Raw genomic sequence first — 7,872 nt, forward strand, 5'->3', positions numbered from 1 at the left:
CAAGGGAATGAGATTCCACATGTTGCAACTCAGAGTTCACATGCTTCAACTAAGAGTTTGCATGCCGCAACTAAAGATTCCACATGCAGCAACGAAGAGCCAAGATCCCACCTGCCACCACTAAGAAGTGGCGCAGCCAAATACATAAAATAAATATTTTAAAGAAAGAAAAAGAGTCCATTTTGAACATCTGCCAAGTCCAGCAAGTTTCTATGCTAGATCATGAAGACCGTACCAATTTAGTAACAACCTTTCCAATAAAGCTGTCCATTAAATCCCCTCAATCCCCACACTCCTACCTTGGGGGTGGGAGTCTGCAGGTCTGACTGATATGTGGAGCTGGAGCATCTCCAGGAGGACAGAGAGAAGCAGCAGACAGCGCCCTCCTTTCTCTGCCTCTGCAACGGTGAGCTTCACACCTGCAACTGGCCTGAAGACAGGGGGGTAAGGAGACAAGCCTTCACCAGAAAGCCAGAATTAAATTGTGACTTCTTACTTTGATTGTTATATGTGTGTGTTAGTCACTCAGTCATGTCAGACTCTTTGCAACCCCATGGACTGTAGCCTGCCAGGCTCCTCTGTCCATGAGATTCTCCAGGCAAGAATACTGGAGTGGGTTGCTATTCCCTTCTCCATGGGATCTTCCTGACTGAGGGATCAAACCCAGGTCTTCTTCATTGCAGGCAGATTCTTGCCAACTGAGCCACCAGGGAAGGGCCCCCCCTCGCCCCCATCTCATTGTTATAATGAGACGAAAACTTGAATAAGCAAATAACTGTTTCTAATAAATAAGAATGACCAGAAAAACTATGAAGACTGCTTAAGTTTTCATCCAAGGACAAGGGAAGAACCAGTCTCACAGAAAGAGTACTAGAAGACAAGAATTAATTTGCTTTATGAATATATGCTACAAGCCTTGCTGGGTCAGTATTCTAAATACAAATGTAATCTTCCTATGCTTGCAGGTTCAGTGTCCGATTCTTTGCTACCCCATGGACTGTAGCTGACCAGGTTCCTCTGTCCATGGGATTCTCCAGGCAAGAAAACTGGTGTGGGTTGCCATTTCCTACTCCAGGGGATCTTCCTGACCCAGGGACCGAACCTCTGTATAGTGCGCCACCTGCACTGGCAGGCAGATTTTTCACCACCTGGGAAGCCCCAATCTTCCTATACACCTTAACAAAATTTTTCCAAATTATACTTTGCCATATGTGTGCACACGTACATACAGAATCATGTGCTTTTCCCCTTGCTATGAAGATGATACCTGTTTTCAGAAACTACCAATTCAGTCTTGGGTACAGATGTGAAAGAGTTGCTTACATATAATGTCATTTCCAGTTTTCCTGAATTAGTTAACTTACAGAGCAGTAATCAGATCAGATCAGATCAGATCAGTCGCTCAGTGGTGTCTGACTCTTTGCAACCCCATGAATCGCAGCACACCAGGCCTCCCTGTCCATCACCAACTCCTGGAATTCACCCAGACTCACGTCCATCGAGTCAGTGATGCCATCCAGCCATCTCATCCTCTGTCATCCCCTTCTCCTCCTGCCCCCAATCCCTCCCAGCATCAGACTCTTTTCCAATGAGTCAACTCTTCACATGAGGTGGCCAAAGTACTGGAGTTTCAGCTTTAGCATCATTCCTTCCAAAGAAATCCCAGGGCGGATCTCCTTCAGAATGGACTGGTTGGATCTCCTTGCAGTCCAAGGGACTCTCAAGAGTCTTCTCCAACACCACAGTTCAAAAGCATCAATTCTTCGGCACTCAGCTTTCTTCACAGTCCAACTCTCACATCCATACGTGACCACAGGAAAAACCATAGCCTTGACTAGACGAACCTTTGTTGGCAAAGTAATGTCTCTGCTTTTGAATATGCTGTCTAGGTTGGTCATAACCTTCCTTCCAAGGAGTAAGCGTCTTTTAATTTCATGGCTGCAGTCACCATCTGTAGTGACTTTGGAGCCCAGAAAAATAAAGTCTGACACTGTTTCCACTGTTTCCCCATCTATTTCCCATGAAGTGATGGGACCGGATGCCATGATCTTGGTTTTCTGAATGTTGAGCTTTAAGCCAACTTTTTCACTCTCCACTTTCACTTTCATCAAGAGGCTTTTTAGTTCCTCTTCACCTTCTGCCATAAGGGTGGTGTCATCTGCATATCTGAGGTTATTGATAATTCTCCTGGCAATCTTGATTCCAGTTTGTGTTTCTTCCAGTCCAGCGTTTCTCATGATGTACTCTGCATAGAAGTTAAATAAACAGGGTGACAATATACAGCCTTGATGAACTCCTTTTCCTATTTGGAACCAGTCTGTTGTTCCATGTCCAGTTCTAACTATGGCTTCCTGACCTGCATACAAATTTCTCAAGAGGCAGATCAGGTGTTCTGGTATTCCCATCTCTTTCAGAATTTTCCACAGTTTATTGTGATCCACACAATATGCCACAGTCAAAGGCTTTGGCATAGTCAATAAAGCAGAAATAGATGTTTTTCTGGAACTCTCTTGCTTTTTCCATGATCCAGCGGATGTTGGCAAGTTGATCTCTGGTTCCTCTGCCTTTTCTAAAACCAGCTTGAACATCAGGAAGTTCACGGTTCACATATTGCTGAAGCCTGGCTTGGAGAATTTTGAGCATTACTTTATTGGCGTGTGAGATGAGTGCAATTGTGCAGTAGTTTGAACATTCTTTAGCATTGCCTTTCTTTGGGATTGGAATGAAAACTGACCTTTTCCAGTCCTGTGGCCACTGCTGAGTTTTCCAAATTTGCTGGCATATTGAGTGCAGCACTTTCATAGCATCATCTTTCAGGATTTGGAATAGCTCAACTGAAATTCCATCACCTCCACTAGCTTTGTTCATAGTGATGCTTTCTAAGGCCCACTTGACTTCACATTCCAGGATGTCTGGTTCTAGGTCAGTGATCACACCATCGTGATTATCTGGGGCGTGAAGATCTTTTTTGTGCAGTTCTTCTGTGTATTCTTGCCATCTCTTCTTAGTATCTTCTGCTTCTGTTAGGTCCATGCTATTTCTGTCCTTTATCGAGCCCATCTTTGCATGAAATGTTCCTTTGGTATCTCAGATTTTCTTGAAGAGATCTCTAGTCTTTCCCCTTCTGTTGTTTTCCTCTATTTCTTTGCGTTGATTGCTGAAGAAGGCTTTCTTATCTCTTCTTGCTATTCTTTGGAACTCTGCATTCAGATGTTTGTATCTTTCCTTTTCTCCTTTGCTTTTCGCTTCTCTTCTTTTCACAGCTATTTGTAAGGCCTCCCCAGACAGCCATTTTTCTTTTTTGCATTTCTTTTCCATGGGTATGGTCTTGATCCCTGTCTCCTGTACAATGTCACGAACCTCATTCCATAGTTCATCAGGCACTCTATCTATCAGATCTAGGCCCTTAAATCTATTTCTCACTTCCACTGTATAATCATAAGGGATTTGATTTAGGTCATACCTGAATGGTCTAGTGGTTTTCTCTACTTTCTTCAATTTAAGTCTGAATTTGGCAATAAGGAGTTCATGGTCTGAGGCACAGTCAGCTCTTGGTCTTGTTTTTGCTGACTGTATAGAGCTTCTCCATCTTTGGCTGCAAAGAATATAATCAATCTGATTTTGGTGTTGACCATCTGGTGATGTCCATGTATAGAGTCTTCTCTTGTGTTGTTGGAAAAGGGTGTTTGTTATGACCAGTGCATTTTCTTGGCAAAACTCTATTAGTCTTTGCCCTGCTTCATTCCGTATTCCAAGGCCAAATTTGCCTGTTACTCCAGGTGTTTCTTGACTTCCTATTTTTGCATTTCAGTCGCCTATAATGAAAAGGACATCTTTTTTGGGTGTTAGTTCTAAACTGTGCTACAAATATGGAAACTGTTTACTTTGGCCTAAGATGAGATTACCTAAGTAAGGTCCAGCCTTTAGAGACATAACAAAACTATTACAGTTGGAAATTGAAGTTAGAATCCTATCCAAGTCCTCTCCAGAATGAGAAAATGTCCATTTTTTCCCCTTCAGTAAAGCTCTTCAAGTTTCTGTAGCCAAAGTTGTTTTTCTCTGCTAAATTTCACCAGGATCAACATGCTTTGAGTTATTGTATATTTGACCCATAAACAGATGAGAGAAAAAAAAAAAAAAACAGTTGAGATCATTCAAATCGGAGGGAATACTGCATAACCAGTGAGTAGCCAGTGAGTGCTAATTCTGCACATTCCTAAGTCATCTGACATAAATGCCAAGAGGAGAAGGCTGGGAAGGAGAAAGTAGGGCAACTCCAGTGATTTCTCTTGGATGCACTGATTTATAATCTAAAACAGATTTAGCATATTAGCCATAATTTGGTCTTAGTATCTGTATTTTTGAGCACATATACAAGAATTACCTTTTCATATGCATTTGAAACTTAATTCTTTGGAATTTAGAAATTTAATTTTAAATACTGTAAAAATTACAGCATTTGCATTGGCTACAAAAATCTGTCATACTTTTTTTTTTTAATTGGCATATAATTGCTTTACAATGTTCTGTTAGTTTCTGCTGATCAGTTCAGTTCAGTTACTCAGTTGTGTCCGACTCTTTGAGACCCCATGAATCGCAGCACGCCAGGCCTCCCTGTCCATCACCAACTCCCAGAGTTCACCCAAACTCACGTCCATCGAGTCGGTGATGCCATCCAGGCATCTCATCCTCCGTCATCCCCTTCTCCTCCTGCCCCCAATCCCTCCCAGCATCAGAGTCTTTTCCAATGAGTCAACTCTTCGCATGAAGTGGCCAAAGTACTGGAGTTTCAGCTTTAGCATCATTCCTTCCAAAGAACACCCAGGGCTGATCTCCTTTAGAATGGACTGGTTGGATCTCCTTGCAGTCCAAGGGACTCTCAAGAGTCTTCTCCAACACCACAGTTCAAAAGCATCAATTCTTTGGTGCTCAGCTTTCCTCACAGTCCAACTCTCACATCCATACATGACCACTGCAAAAACCATAGCCTTGACTAGATGGACCTTTGTTGGCAAAGTAAGGTCTCTGCTTTTGAATATGCTATCTAGGTTGGTCATAACTTTCCTTCCAAGGAGTAAGCGTCTTTTAATTTCATGGCAGCAATCACCATCTGCAGTGATTTTGGGGCCCCCCAAAATAAAGTCTGACACTGTTTCCACTGTTTCCCCATCTCTTTCCCATGAAGTGATGGGACCAGATGCCATGATCTTCGGTTTCTGAATGTTGAGCTTTAAGCCAACTTTTTCACTCTCCACTTTCACTTTCATCAAGAGGCTTTTTAGTTCCTCTTCACTTTCTGCCATAAGGGTGGTGTCATCTGCATATCTGAGGTTATTGATATTTCTCCCGGCAATCTTGATTCCAGCTTGTGCTTCTTCCAGCCCAGCGTTTCTCATGATGTACTCTGCATAGAAGTTAAATAAGCAGGGTGACAATATACAGCCTTGACATACTCCTTTTTCTATTTGGAACCAGTCTGTTGTTCCATGTCCAGTTCTAACTGTTGCTTCCTGACCTGCATATAGGTTTCTCAAGAGGCAGGTCAGGTGGTCTGGTATTCCCATCTCTTTCAGAATTTTCCACAGTTTATTGTGATCCACACAGTTAAAGGCTTTGGCATAGTCAATAAAGCAGAAATAGATATTTTTCTGGAACTCTCCTGCTTTTTCCATGATCCAGCAGATGTTGGCAATTTGATCTCTGGTTCCTCTGCCTTTTCTAAAACCAGTTTGACCATCTGAAAGTTCATGGTTCACATATTGCTGAAGCCTGGCTTGCAGAATTTTGAGCATTACTTTACTCATGTGAGATGAGTGCCATTGTGCAGTAGTTTAAGCATTCTTTGGCATTGCCTTTGATAAGTACAACTAATTTGTCGAGACAATTGAGTCTAGTCCTTTGGGTTTTAGGAAGAGACAATAAAGAACAAAATAACACAATTATTCTTGTGCAGTCGCCAAGTCATGTTTGACTCTCTGCGACCCCAAGAACTGGAGTAGACCAGGCTTCCCCATCCTTCACTATCTCCATGTGGGAGGATAGGATTGACTGACTGGTTTGATCTTATTGCTGTCCAAGGGACTCTCAAGAGTCTTCTCCAGCACAATTTGAAAGCCTCAATTCTTAGGCGCTCAGTCTTCTTTATGGTCCAACTCTCACGTCCATTCATGACTACTGGAAAAACCCCATCACTTTGACTATATGGACCTTTGTTGGCAAAGTGATGTCTCTGTTTTTTAATATGTTGTCTAGGTTTGTCATAAGCTTCCCAGGTGGCGCTAGTGGTAAATAATCCCCCTGCCAATTCAGGGGATGTAAGAGACATGGATGTGATCTCTGAGTCAGGAAGATCCCCTGGATGAGGGCATGGCAACCCACTCCAGTATTCTTGCCTGGAGAATCCCATGGACAGAGGAGGCTGATAGGTTACAGTCCGTGGGGTAAAAAGAGTTGGGTACCACTGAAGTGACTTAGCAAGCAGCACACAGGTTTGTCATAGCTTTTCTTTGAAGGAGCAAATGTCTTTTAATTTCATGGCTGCAATCATGATCCACAGTGATTTTGGAACCCAAGAAAATAAAATCTGTCACTGTTTCCACTTTTTCCCCATCTATTTGCCATGAATTGATGGGACCAGATGCCATGATCTTAGTTTTCTGAATGTTGAGTTTTAAGCCAGGTTTTTTATTCTCCTCTTTCACCTTCATCAAGAGGCTCTTAAGTTCCTCTTCACTTTCTGCATTAAAGTGGTATCTATCATCAGCCTATCTGAGATTGTTGATACTTCCAGCAATCTTGATTCCAGCCTGTGCTTCATCCAGCCCAGCATTTTGCATGATGTACTCTGCATAAAAGCTAAATAAGCAGGGTGACAAAACACAGCCTTGATGTACTCCTTTCCCAATTTTGAACTAGTCCATTGCTGCTCATCCGATTCTAACTGTTGCTTCTTTACCTGCATACAGGTTTCTCAGGAGGCAGGCAAGATGATCTGGTATTCCTATCTCTTTAAGAATTTTCCACAGTTTGTTGTGATCCACACAGTCAAAGACTTCAGCGTAGTCAATGAAGCAAAAGTAGATTTTTGGGGAATTCCCTTGATTTTTCTGTGATCCAGTGGATGTTGGCAATTTGATCTCTGGCTCCTCTGCTTTTTCTAAATCCAGCTTGTACACCTGGAAGTTGTCAGTTCATGTACTGATGAAGCCTAGCTTGAAGGATTTTGAGCATAATCTTGCTAGCATTTGAAATGAGTGCAATTGTACAGTAATTTGAACAATCTTTGGCATTGCCTTTCTTTGGGATTGGAATGAAAATTTACCTTTTCCAGTCCTGTAGCCACTGCTGAGTTTTCTGGATTTGCTGCCATATTGAGTGCAACACTTTAACAAAATACATAACTTTTAAATTAGCAAAAGATAATATGCATTATCCTATGGGAAGTAGAAAAGGAAGAAAAGAATATGACAATTGCAAAACACTAAGTAAGGGATCAGAAAACATTCCAAATATCCCAATAATTTCAATCAATGTCAGTAGGTTAAATTTACAGATTACAAGACAGAAATTTTCAGATTGTATTAAAAATACAACAGTTTCTAAAAAATCCATTTCTCAAAAGAGACTGTTTCTTTTCTCAGAGAGATACATGGGTGAGCTGTGCATCCCCATTGGAGTCTGCATCTGTTTTCCCTCTGGGCATCAAGAACCTACAGCCAGATCGTCACCATATCCATTGTCAAGATCATTGCCAAAGTGTCCTAGAAACGTCGTGTTGAGGTTAAGCTTTCCATCTAAAAATTTCTCTTCAGAGCTCTTCTAATAGCATGTCAATCAGTGTGTGTGTGTATATATATATGGCCCTCGAGTTCT

The sequence above is a fragment of the Bos indicus x Bos taurus genome, chromosome 6 (genome assembly GCF_003369695.1).
Source record: "Bos indicus x Bos taurus breed Angus x Brahman F1 hybrid chromosome 6, Bos_hybrid_MaternalHap_v2.0, whole genome shotgun sequence".
Classification (NCBI taxonomy): domain Eukaryota; kingdom Metazoa; phylum Chordata; class Mammalia; order Artiodactyla; family Bovidae; genus Bos; species Bos indicus x Bos taurus.